Source organism: Eleutherodactylus coqui, chromosome 4, assembly GCF_035609145.1.
Source record: "Eleutherodactylus coqui strain aEleCoq1 chromosome 4, aEleCoq1.hap1, whole genome shotgun sequence".
Lineage (NCBI taxonomy): Eukaryota > Metazoa > Chordata > Amphibia > Anura > Eleutherodactylidae > Eleutherodactylus > Eleutherodactylus coqui.
Window position 1 is genome coordinate 60405445 of NC_089840.1, and position 13606 is coordinate 60419050.

At 45.5% G+C, this 13606-nt stretch overlaps 1 long non-coding RNA gene across 1 annotated transcript in view; it reads right to left on the reverse strand.

Annotated features, from left to right (window-relative positions):
• The window catches only part of LOC136624630 (uncharacterized), a 121390-nt gene that overhangs the window by 76418 nt on the left and 31366 nt on the right, over positions 1-13606 (reverse strand). Inside the window, exons 2-3 of the long non-coding RNA XR_010792362.1 lie at positions 2173-2299; positions 1996-2095 (exon numbers count right to left, since the gene is read on the reverse strand). This is a non-coding gene — a long non-coding RNA (uncharacterized lncRNA). The remainder of the gene's footprint in view (positions 1-1995; positions 2096-2172; positions 2300-13606) is intronic.

A 13606-nucleotide genomic window follows, 5' to 3' on the forward strand; every position in this document is an offset into this window, starting at 1 on the left:
CACCCTCTGCTTTCTATCGTTGAGCCAATTTTTTACCCACTTACACACGTTTTCGCCCAGTCCGAGCTGCCTCATTTTGTATATTAGCCTATTATGTGGCACGGTGTCAAAGGCTTTAGAGAAGTCCAGATATACAAGATCAATAGATTCTCCCTGGTCCAGCTTAGAGCTTACTTCATCGTAGAAACTGATCAGATTTGTCTGACATGAGCGACCCTTCATGAATCCATGCTGGTGAGGAGTTATTCCCTTAGTCTCCTTGAGGTACTCATCGATGGCGTCTCTCAGAATCCCCTCGAAAATTTTTCCCGTTACTGAAGTGAGACTTACTGGCCTGTAGTTACCAGGCTCACTTTTGCTCCCTTTTTTGTAAATTGGAACCACGTTGGCAATGCGCCAGTCCAATGGTACTACTCCGGTCTTGATAGTGTCTAGAAATATTAGGTATAGCGGCCTAGCTATCTCGTCACTTAGTTCCTTTAGTATCCTTGGGTGTAAGTCGACTTGTCAGGAACAGATGCCTGACCGGTTGTCCCAGTGATGAGCTTCTAGTGCTTTCACATAGGAGCGATCATCACCCAGCGCATGGAGGTAGAGCAAATCGGCGATTATTGCAGCCTGCCCACCTCTATTCACAATAAACAGGCAGTCCTTCATAGATGACTGACTGCCTGTTTACACGGGCCAATCCATTGTTTTTATGCATGCAGAAACTGAACGCCAAACAAATTTATAATTTCTCCTTCAGTTGTGCATGCATTTAGACTGAATGATCATTCAGATTCTCGCTGATCACAGGAATCTGAACGATTTCTTGGCCCATGTAAAACGACCCTTAGAATAAGCCATTAACCCCTTTGTGATGTGGCTTATTTTGAACCAAAGGTTGCAACAATTTTGCGGGGAATTTTCATCTCCACTTTTCAAAAGTCATACTTATTCAGACGTCTGTATATCGGCCAGGTTTTCACGCCCGGCCTATATACAGTCTCCCTTTCTGCAGGGGGAGGAGGCAGGCCGGGCAGGGAGCAGTCCACTGAGCTCCGTCCCCTCTCCACTATTTGCAATAAGAGGCGGCAGGGTGGAACTTAGCTCCGCCCCCATCCCGCCCCACCTATTGCAAACAGTGGCAAACTTAAGATGCTATGATCGGTCTGATAATACACTACAGTACTTTTCTACTGCAATGCATTATCGCTTATCATAGCAGTCACAGGCTATGGCAGACCCAGACGCCATTGACTGGCATTCGGTTGCCACCCATCGACGGCAAATTACATGGTGGAGCACCCTCTGTATGAACCTTTTACATGCCACGATCAACATTGAGCTTGGCATGTAATGGGTCAACAGCAGGAATCTGTGTTCTCACTGCTACCCACTGTTGAGCAGGAGGCAGGCTGTCAGTCACAGCCGACACCCACTGCAGATGGTGCAGGCTCAGCTTCTGAGCTCGCGCCATACATAGGACGTAACTATATACCCATTTGTGGGAACACCTTTTGCACTCAGGGCGCACATTTACACCCTGGAGCGGGAAGGGGCTATTAGTAGATTGTCTGGGGTCTGTAGCCAAGGACTTCCACTGATCAGTTGTTCATTGAACCAGTGTGCTCATGCACTAAGCTGATTTCTGCAAGACGCAGACAACTTTATTTCCACTGCAGTGGCCCAGTTTGCTATTGCAGGCAAAGCACCCAAAAAAATGAGTGCAAACTTGGCCTGTAATACCAAACCGGGCCACTACAATGGGAATGGAGCAGTCTGCTTCCTGCAGAAATCATGTCAGTGACGAGCACACCGGCCCAGAGAACAGCTCATTTGCAGGGATCCTGAGAGACAGACCACCGCCGATCTTCTATTGATGGCCTATCCTGACGATAAGCCATCAATGTTTTACAAATCATCAACCTTTTTAACTTAAATACTAATGAAGGCAAAGCATTGTTTTAAAAGGGACATTTCCCTCTTTCGGACTGCCATTTTCTGCTTTACCTCACAATGTGCGATGGCTCCTGTAGAGAAGAAGGCGAGGCCGCAGATGATGTAAGGCTTTTCAGATCAGTAGCCAACGACTGTCAATTTCCAAAGAGTTCTGTAACAAAAACAAAAAAAACAGAACAAAAAGCACCAATATTTAGAACTAGAAGCGGATATGCTATCTATACTTACTGCCGCATTTTCACAGTGGTTTCGAGGAATTACAGGGATACATCCTTAACCCTCTTTAGGGATGCATGGTGGTCAAGTCCCTTCTGATGTCCTCAATAAAAAGTCCAATGTATCTGGAAGTGATGATCTAGGAAATAAAAAATATTTAATATGATCTGTTATTTGTAGTGTATGGCTCATAACCTATCATTACACGGCTTTTACTTGAACGTTAGTGAATGGAACAGGAGCGGGTCGGGGATAGTTCCTGCCCGCCAGCCCACTACCATTCACAATAAATGACTGCCTGTTGAAATGGGCCGATCCAGCGCTCAGTTTTTATGCATGAAGAAACTGAACGACAAACAAATTTACCGTTCGTCGCTCAGTCATGCATGGATTTAGACTGAAAGATAACCGTTTCGATTCTCGCTGATCGCAGGAATCTGAATGATTTATCGGCCCATGTAAAAGGGCTCATAGCTTGATATACTGCGAATTGTTATCACCAGAAAACTCTGCCCTCATGTGTCTGCATAATGTAACTGCACGCTATGATTCACACTCACTCATCATCACCATAGCATCTATAGGGTGGGTCATGAGAAAGTACTCCAGCACCACACTCAAATGAAAACTGCCTTAGTTTCCCATAGCAACCAATCACAATGCAGCTTTCATTTCTTAACACTGCTGAGGTAAAATGAAAGCTGCACTGTGATTGGTTCCTATGGGCAACAAAGATTTTCTTTTTGACAGCTTTCTTAACAGTGCTGAAAGTAAGCCAGCAGGACAACAAGCAAAGGGACCTCCACGTTGGTTTGCCCTGAGTATTTTGTGTATGCAAAATAGTTGACACCTCTGCATTATAACTAATACTCGTAATCCCACTAATTAATTTTCCTCAGCGCGTGTATATATTTTCTTTTTAGTTGTTGTCCTGGGGTGGGCTTTCTACCAGGGCTGTGGAGTCAGAGTCCCACTTTGATAGAATCAGTAGAAGTGTACCGACTCCAGCTTCAAAAAAAAAAAAAAAAATGTAAGTACCATATAAAAAAAACAATTACATTAAATTTAAGATCTGATGGAGGCGATACTATTTCTGAGATTCAATTCATAGAGTACACAAATGTTGCTTACTACGTTTCTGTTGAAAACCTTTTTTGCCCACTTACTAAATACATAGTGTATTGCATTTAGTAAAGGTTTGTGAAATTTTATTTCAATAGATATATTTTATGTTCTATCTAAATAGCTTATTTTATCATAACGTCGATGAAAAACCCGACGTTACCATTTTAATAACTTAAAAAAACATGAGCCATATATGAAGGAGTTGGGCGTCTGAAATCGGGAATGGGAGTTGGAGTCAGCAGTCGGGAGTGGGAGTTGGAGTCAGGGGAAAATTGAGGAGTCAGAGGTTTGACTTACCAACTCCCCAGACCTGCTTTCTACTAGTATTCATATGATCAACCAGCACAGAGAGGCCACCAAAAACCTCCTAATTTTACTCCCTGTACATCTATCTAACAATGACTTGTATGGCATGATGGACTTGGCAACTTTTATTGTGATTGTCTTTCATGTCACATTAACTTCAATGGCAATGTGACTACATACTGCGTCCCTTAAGCTCTACTTATATTCAATTGCTACTATCAGAGTTATCACAGTATTGTGAAACGTTTAAAGGAGATGTCTCGAGGAAGCAGTGATTTTTTTTTTTTTGCCCAGTCCCCCTAATTAAACATACATTACTAATTACCCCTGTAAATTACTTTCCTAGCTGGTTTCTACTTACCGTTCCAGCGTTTCAGCAACTTATAAAAGTTTCCCCAAGATGGCCGCCGTCTCTTTCCCCGTCGCTCGCTGCAGCCCGACGTGCGCGCTCCCGAGACGCTGCCAGCTGTGTCTCCATGGCAACCGGACGCCAAGCAGCCGCCGACCGGACGCCCCGCAGCCGCCGACCAGTCACCCACCGCCAGGCAGAAGGTAACCGGCGCAGCCCCCCCCCCCAGCGACAGCCCCCCCGGCCTAGCGCTAGTTCCCCCATCACAGCGGCAGCCCCCCCCGGCCTAGCGCTAGTTCCCCCATCACATCGGCAGCCCCCCCGGCGCAGCGACAGCCCCCCCCGGCCTAGCACTAGTTCCCCCATCACATCGGCAGCCCCCCCGGCGCAGCGACAGGCCCCCCCCGGCCTAGCGCTAGTTCCCCCATCACATCGGCAGCCCCCCCGGCGCAGCGACAGCCCCCCCCGGCCTAGCGCTAGTTCCCCCATCACATCGGCAGCCCCCCCGGCGCAGCGACAGCCCCCCCCCGGCCTAGCGCTAGTTCCCCCATCACAGCGGCAGCCCCCCCGGCGCAGCGACAGCCCCCCCCCCCCGGCGCAGCGCTAGTTCCCCCGGCGCAGCGGCAGCCCCCCCCGACCCATCACTTACCTGGGGCGCTTCTCGGGGCTGCTGGGCTGGGCTGGGCTTCTCCGCTGGGCAGCTCCAGTTTCTGCACCTTCCTCTAACAGAGGAAGGTACAGAATGGCCGCTCCAGCGCGCTCCCGAGCAGTGACAGCTCGTCTGCGCGTGCGCAGAAGAGCTGTAGCGGGGAGCACACTGAAGCGGCTCGTGCTGAATGGAGAAGACCGGACTGCGCAAGCGCGTCTAAAAAAGCAAGCTGCCGGCGAATTTAGACGGAACCATGGAGACGAGGACGCTAGCAACGGAGCAGGTAAGTGGAATAACTTCTGTATGGCTCATATTTAATGCACGATGTATATTACAAAGTGCATTAATATGGCCATACGGAAGTGTATAACCCCACTTGGTTTCGCGAGACCACCCCTTTAACCCCTTCCCGCTCCTGGACGTACCTGGTACGTCATGGTAGCGGGATACTTCCCGCAACATGACGTACCTGGTACGTCATGCCATTAAAGTGTCGCCGCGGTGACAATCGCGGCGACACAGCAGTGATGTCTGCTGATATAGTCAGCAGACAAGTGCTGCGTCCGGGCTGGGGACCAATCAGAGCGGTCCCTCCCCCACGATCGCTGTGATTGGTCAGAGAAAAACTCCCTGACCAATCACAGCGCAGCAGCGGACTTCGCGCTGTTTACAGTAGGGGCTCCATGTGCAAGCATCCGGTGCTTGTAGATAGAGCACCTACTGTGATAAAAAAGAGCGATTAGTGTGTAGATTAGGCAGGGAGTGAGTGTAGTGTAGTGTAGTGTAGTGTAGTGGAGTGTAGTGGAGTGGAGTGGAGTGGAGTGGAGTGTAGTGTAGTGTAGTGTAGCAGAGTGGAGTTAGTGATCAGTGTAGTGGAGAGGAGTTAGTCATCAGTGTGGTGTAGTGGAGTGTAGTGGAGTGTAGTGTAGTGTAGTGGAGTGTAGTGTAGCAGAGTGGAGTTAGTGAGCAGAGTGGAGTTAGTGATCAGTGTAGTGGAGAGGAGTTAGTCATCAGTGTAGTGGAGAGGAGTTAGTCATCAGTGTAGTGGAGTGTAGTGTAGTGGAGTGGAGTGTAGTGGAGTTAGTGATCAGTGTAGTGGAGAGGAGTTAGTCATCAGTGTGGTGTAGTGGAGTGAGTGTTAGTGATCAGTGTGGTGTAGTGTAGTGAGTGTAGTGAGTGATTGATCAGGCAGTGTAGTGTAGCAGAGTGGAGTGAGTGATCAGAAGTGCAGTGTAGTGTAGTGAGTGAGGGATCTGTAGTGTGTGATCAGAAGTGTAGTGAGTGAGCTGTAGCGTGCGATCAGCAGTGTAGTGTAGCGCAGCGTGTAGTCAGTGTATCCCTTGGTGTAAAAAAATAAAAAAATTAAAAAAAAGTTCCTGTTGTTCCCATTTCGTTACCTGTCCCGTCACCCGTCATTAGTTAGTGTAGCGTGTCGTTAGTCCGTCTAGTGTGTAGTGTGTCGTTAGTCCGTGTTGTGTCAGTGTATTCGTCTGTGTAAAAATAAATAAATAAAAAAAAAACACACTTACGTGAATACACCACATAAGTTTCCGCGTTCTTTCCGACCCCCGTCCCGTGGTCACCCCATCCCGCAGTGTCCCATCTAATAAAACTTTTTCCCCGTGTGCCCCATTTTATATAAATATGGCCCGCAGGAGGTACACTTCAGAGGAACTGTATGCAATCATTGCATCAGACTCGGACTCAGGTAGTGGTGATGACGACCCCACTTTTTTGGCATTCTCCGACTCCTCATCCTCATCCTCATCCAGCGAGTCTGAGCTCCCTGCACCCCCGAGAAGGCGTCCAAGGACCGCCACTGACCCCAATGCATCAGATGCTCACTGGAGTACCCCGGAAGATTACAGACCCCAGATCCCTGATTTTATTGGGAACCCAGGGATTCAATTTGACACAGAAGGGCTCAGAGGGAAGGACTTCTTCAAGTTTTTTTTTTCTGAAGAGTTCATTGCCCACATTGTTACCCAGACTAATTTGTACGCCCAGAATTTTATAGAAGAAAATCCCACCTCCAGCTATGCCAGACCCGATAAGTGGACCCCTGTGGATGCACCAGAGATAAAAAAATTTGGGGGGCTTATACTAACCATGGGGCTAATAAAGAAGCCAACAATCAGGGCGTACTGGTCTACCGATATTTTGTACCACACCCCAATGTTCCGCATGGCGATGTCGAGGACGCGCTTTGAGTGTATTTTAAAATTTCTGCACTACAATGACAACCAGCTGTGCCCCCCCAGCGATCACCCCAATTACGATCGGTTGTATAAGATCAGGCCCGTAATAGACCATTTTAACGCCAAGTTTGCCCAGGCGTATGCCCCACAGATAAACATTGCAGTAGACGAGTCCCTGGTACACTTCAAGGGGAGGCTAAAATTCCGCCAGTACCTGCCCAGTAAGCGGGCACGGTATGGTGTGAAGTTGTACAAGCTGTGCGAAAGTACATCAGGGTACACCCACAAGTTCCGTATTTACGAGGGGAAGGACACTAAAATTGAGCCCCCAGAATGCGCCCCCGTGCTGGGAGTAACAGGGAAAATAGTGTGGGAACTGGTGCACCCACTATTAGACCAGGGTTACCATCTGTACCTGGATAACTTTTATACCAGTGTCCCCCTGTTTCAGTGCCTCGCTTCCAGAGGAACAGTGGCATGTGGCACTGTTCGGAAAAATCAAAAAAGCCTCCCTAAGACGCTGCTTGGGCAACTGCTCAGAAGGGGTGAGAGCCGGGCCCAATGCAGCGACAATGTATTGTGCGTTAAATATAAGGACAAGAGGGATGTCCTTATGTTGACGACAATACACGGCCACAGCAGTACCCCCTGCCCAGTACGAGGTACCAGTGCAGAGACCCCCAAACCAGACTGCGTCCTCGACTATAATAAGTACATGGGAGGGGTCGATCTATCAGACCAGGTACTGGAGCCCTATAGAGCCATGCGGAAAACACGGGTGTGGTACAAAAAACTGGCCGTGCACCTCGTACAGATGGCACTGTATAATGCCTACGTGCTGTTCCGAGGTGCAGGCCACAGGGGGACATTCCTTGAATTTCAAGAGGAAGTTATCAAGGACCTAATATTTGGGGACCAGGAGGTGGGGGAGAGGCCCAGTACTTCTGGAAGCGAGGCCACAAGAATTGTACCAGGGCAGCATTTTCTCAGTGAAATTCCCTCCACTGCGACGAAGGGAAGGCCCCAAAAGAGGTGCAGAGTGTGCTACAAACAGGGGATAAGAAAAGACACCATATACCAGTGTGAAACGTGCCCCACACAACCCGGCCTCTGTATAAATGAGTGTTTTAAGATCTACCACACGTCCCTGAAATGTTAATTTTTTTATTGCCCTGACGTTTTACCCTGATGTACTTCGCACAGCTTGTACATAAAGCCACATGCTAAGTCCTTCCCTTCTGAGCCCTGCGCCCTAAAAACAGTTTAGATTCACATATGGGGCATTTCCCTGTTGGGTAACATCATGGGTTACGTTTTCTCCTTCTGCCCCTGGTGAAAAATAAAAATCTGGGCCTAAACTGAGCATTATTGGAAAAATGTGAATTTTTCGTTCTCAACTCAAAATGTTAAAAAAAAATCCTCAAATACCTGTGGGTTCAAACCGCTCACTACACCCCTTAGAAAATTCCCTGAGGGGTGTAGTTTCCAAAATGGGGTCAGTTGTTGGGGGTCTCAAATGCACTGGTACCTCAGGGGCACTGTAAACACTACATGGGGTCTGAAAATTATTCCAGCAAAATCTGCATTCAAAAAAAGCGCTCCTTTCTTTCTGAGCCCTGCCATGTGCCCAAACAACAGTTTACATCCACATATGGGGCATTTCCGTGCTCGAGAGTAATTGGGTAATGCATTATGGACTATGTTTTCTCCTTCTGCCCCTGGTAAAAAATGAAAATCTGGGCCTAAAGCTGAACATTATTGGAAAAATCTGAATTTTTCGTTCTCAACTCAAATTGTTAAAAAAAATTCCTCAAATACCTGTGGGTTCAAACCGCTCACTACACCCCTTAAAAAATTCCCTGAGGGGTGTAGTTTCCAAAATGGGGTCGGTTGTTGGGGGTTTCAAATGCACTGGTACCTCAGGGGCACTGCAAACACTACATGGGGTCTGAAAATTATTCCAGCAAAATCTGCATTCAAAAAGCCAAGAAGCGCTCCTATCCTTCTGAGTCCTGCCATGTGCCCATACAACAGGCTACGTCCACATATGGGGCATTTCCGTGTTCGAGAGCAACTGGGTAACGCATCATGGGGTACGTTTTTTCCTTCTGCCACTGGTAAAAAATATAAATCTGGGCCTAAAGCTGAACATTATGTGAAAAATGTGATTTTTTTGTATTGAACTCAAACTGTTAAAAAAATTCCTCAAATACCTGTGGGTTCAAACCGCTCACTACACCCCTTAAAAAATTCCCTGAGGGGTCTAGTTTCCAAAATGGGGTCAGTTGTTGGGGGTTTCAAATGCACTGGTACCTCAGGGGCACTGCAAACACTACATGGGGTCTGAAAATTATTCCAGCAAAATCTGCATTCAAAAAGCCAAGAAGCGCTCCTATCCTTCTGAGTCCTGCCATGTGCCCATACAACAGACTACGTCCACATATGGGGCATTTCCGTGTTCGAGAGCAACTGGGTAACGCATCATGGGGTACGTTTTTTCCTTCTGCCACTGGTAAAAAATATAAATCTGGGCCTAAAGCTGAACATTATGTGAAAAATGTGAATTTTTCGTTCTCAACTCAAATTGTTAAAAAAAATTCCTCAAATACCTGTGGGTTCAAACCGCTCACTACACACCTTAAAAAATTCCCTGAGGGGTGTAGTTTCCAAAATGGGGTCAGTTGTTGGGGGTTTCAAATGCACTGGTACCTCAGGGGCACTGTAAACACTACATGGGGTCTGAAAATTATTCCAGCAAAATCTGCATTCAAAAAGCCAAGAAGCGCTCCTATCCTTCTGAGTCCTGCCATGTGCCCATACAACAGGCTACGTCCACATATGGGGCATTTCCGTGTTCGAGAGCAACTGGGTAACGCATCATGGGGTACGTTTTTCCTTCTGCCACTGGTGAAAAATGAAAATCTGGGCCTAAAGCTAAACATTATGTGAAAAATTGGATTTTTTCGTATTGAACTCAAACTGTTAAAAAAAATTCCTCAAACATCTGTGGATTCAAACCGCTCACTACACCCCTTAATAAATTCCCTGAGGGGTGTAGTTTCCAAAATGGGGTCAGTTATTGGGGGTTTCAAATGTACTGCTACCTCAGGGGCACTGCAAACACTACATGGGGTCTGAAAATTATTCCTGCCAAATCTGCATTCAAAAAGACAAGAAGCGCTCCTTTCCTTCTGAGACCTACCATGTGCCCATACAACAGGCTACGTCCACATATGGGGCATTTCTAAAAACTGCGGAATCTGGGTAATACATTCCAAGTTTTGTTTCTTTGCTAACTCCTACTGTTTTATATAAAAAAAAAGGTTTTATATTGAAAATCAGTAGAAAAAAGGAACTGTTCTAATTTTTGATGCACTTTCCTTTAATTCCTGTAAAACATCTAAAGGGTTAATAAACTTTCTAAATGCCATTTTGAATACTTTGAAGGGTGCTGATTTTAAAATGGGGCAATTCATGGGGGATTCTGATATACAGGCTCGGCAAAACTATGTCTGAACTGCATTGGTCCTTAAAAAATTAAGATTTTGAAATTTGCTAGTAAATGGGAAAAATTACTGCTAAATTTATATACTTTGTGGAGTCTGCAAAAAGTAAAATAACACTTAAAAAATGATTGCTGTGTAAAGTAGGCCTATGGGAAATGTTAATTAATAACTATGTTGTGGTGTTTGACTTTCTATCTTACAAAGAAAACAATTCAAAGTTTGAAAATTGTGAATTTTTCCAAATTTTCAGTAAATTTGGATTTTTTTTCCTGATAAGGACAAAATTTATTGATGAAATTTTTACACTAACATAAAGTACAATATGTCACGAAAAAACAATCTCAGAATCACCTTGATAAGTAAAAGCATTCAAAAGTTATTAGCACAGAAAGTGGCAGATGTCAGATTTGAAAAATAAGGCTTGGTCCTTAAGCTCAAAATAGGCCATGTCATTAAGGGGTTAAAGAAAAGATTTACCTTTCCAGTCTCTCTCCTTTCTAGACAAACCAACTCAGTTTGGAGTGACCATTTTTTCGATATCCAGTTACACTGCAGCTTTCACATAGCAGTCACTGTATCTAGATGTAGAGAGGTCGTACCGTGCTGCATTGCTCATTACCTGGATCAGTAATGCCACACTGCTACTGACCATTAGTCACCAATTATAATACCAACTCACTCCAAAAAACACAAAGCTCCTTAGTGCTGTCCTCAATATTTATATTCAACACACTCAGCAGTCTTTAGTAACAGGTCAAACACATCCTTACAAAACTGAATATAAAAAGATCAAAAACCCCAAAGAGCTAAAAGATCAAAAACACCAAAGATCAAGAACACCAAAGAGCTCCAATTTTTGAACATCTCCAAATGCTACAAGCAACTCTATAACTAATACAAAGAGATGGAAATATTAGCGAGAACCCCTGGCCTACATACTGCATGTCCAATTCTCATCCGTTTTCATGGACGAAAAAAGGAAATGCAATGGGTATTAGTGGAATATATCGACACCGAAACTACGCCTTGGGCTGCCTGAGCAAAGTGAAACGCCCAGGTCACGGCAAAAAACTTCCCAACGGCTGCCGGTTGATTGGACAGCACATGGATAGGCGTCCCGACTTTCTCTGGTGCAACATTTACACGCCCATGTGAATAAGCCCTTACAAAGTACATAGTGCTACAATTTGTCTTCACAGATAACACGTATCTGCTACTGAGGAACTGCTCTGCTATTCATCATTTCTGCACAAACTGCTACCCAGTATGTGAAAAGGGTTTTTATGCTCTACTACATTTATTTTTTTTTAATTATTTTCTCCCGCTATCTTCTGCGCACGATAACATCTTTATTCTCCCATCGACATAGTTGCGTGGGGGCTCATTTCTTGCGGGACTTCCTGTAGTTTGCATTGGTACCATTTTGGAATACGTATGACTTTTTGTTAACTTTTTATCGCATGTTTTCTTGGAGACAGGCTGACCAGAACATTTCTAGCATTTCCCTCCCTCCCTCCCCCCCCCCCCCCCCCGGATGACGTTCACCGTGCAGGGTACATAAGGCATTACTTTGATAGATCAGACTTTTACGGACGCAGCGATACCAAATATGTATTTTTATTTTGCCATTTAGATTATATTATTGTGGATAAGGCAAAGGGGTGTTTTTTTTAATATTACTTTTTTTGACAATTAGTAAAACATTTTTGTTCTTATTTTACTTTTTTTTTTAGTCCCCAGAGGGTACAACAACTTGCAATGCTTTGATCGCTCCTGCAGTATGATGTAATGCCACAGCATGAAATCATGTTGCAATCGGGCAGGCAGTCTATCAAGCCATCGCACGGGCATGGCTCGATAGGCATGATGCCATGACTGCCCTGGAGCCTTTCAGAAGGCGCCCGGCTGCCATGACACCAGCACGGCTCTCTAAGATCTCTTCGCGGGGGGGGGGGGGGGGGGGGACACGGACATATGCTGCTGCGTTTCAGAATAAACATACTTTAAAGTTTAACTCAAGAATGGCACACCAAGTCACAAGGGGGGGGGGGTGGATCGTAGGGCCTCTCCCTATAGGAGTGCAATGTACATACCGGTCTTGGGTTGATGTTGCCCGTGGTTCGGGTCATGAACCAGTTGACAGGGTCCCTTTAAACTTGCACCATCTCAATCCATTAATGAATATGCATGCAGGCTGTACTATGAAGCTTTTACCTTTACAACTGATTTTCAAGGTTTAGGTGGCCATTACAAAATCTGAAGATTACAGAATATACAGTACAGTAGGAAATACAAGATAAGTAGCTACACTGAATGCACTAAGTCCAAGACCATAAATCAAACCAACGTCTGTGCAGCACTGTACTGTACAATTCCCAGCCTTGTCAGCCATACAGATGAAAGGTCAGTCTAACGTGACCTTTAGTATCACAGCGAGGAAACAAATACTGACTTATCCGAGATCCCTGGCATTCAAACATAGCAAACAATTCACAGAATCCCCCATGTTTGTCGAACAAGTAAAGGACACCCGGCTGCTTCTAGTTTAGTAACTGTATGCTCTATGTGGCATTAATCTCGGTATACACTGCACTAAAAACGGAAGCAATTCACAATGCACGGTAATCAATGGACACAATAAATAAAATATAATTGCACTATATGTGAAAAATGTTGCATTAGAGCATAGCGTAATAATGATAAAAAGCCCAATTCTGAGTGGTCCACTAGAGACTGGAGGAGCGTGTCCGCCCTCTTGACCACTACCTTTTTACGGAATTTACTCCCCACTACCTGTGGATGCGAGCATGTAAATGTGCATGTCATCCAACGCTCTACACAATGGTAGCACAGACCCCAAAACTACTGGGTGATCAAGTCCAAGTCCTTTGTTATGAAGCCTATCACCACTTTAAGGGTCACTGAACTGTACGTTTCTCAGGACTGAAGTCTCACACAAGCCACAAAGTTTTTGAAAACTCCATTTCCTTCTCAGTCACCTCACCAGTTTTCCATCCGTGACAACGTTCAGAACTTGCCACACACAACTGTCCCGGTAGTACTTCTTTGAACTTGCACCAGTTTGTCCGGGTCTTTTTTTTTTTTTTAATCTGGCGCCTAGAACTGGACACTGGATTCCAGATGAGGTCTAACTAAGGAAGAGTAGAGGGGAGTAATTGCCTCATGTGATCTAGACTCTAGGCTTCTCTTAATACATCCCAAAATTATGGTTGGCTTTTGTTTGCTGCTGTATCACACTGTTGACTCATGTTCAGTCTGTGATCTATTAGTATACCCAAATCTTTTGCACATG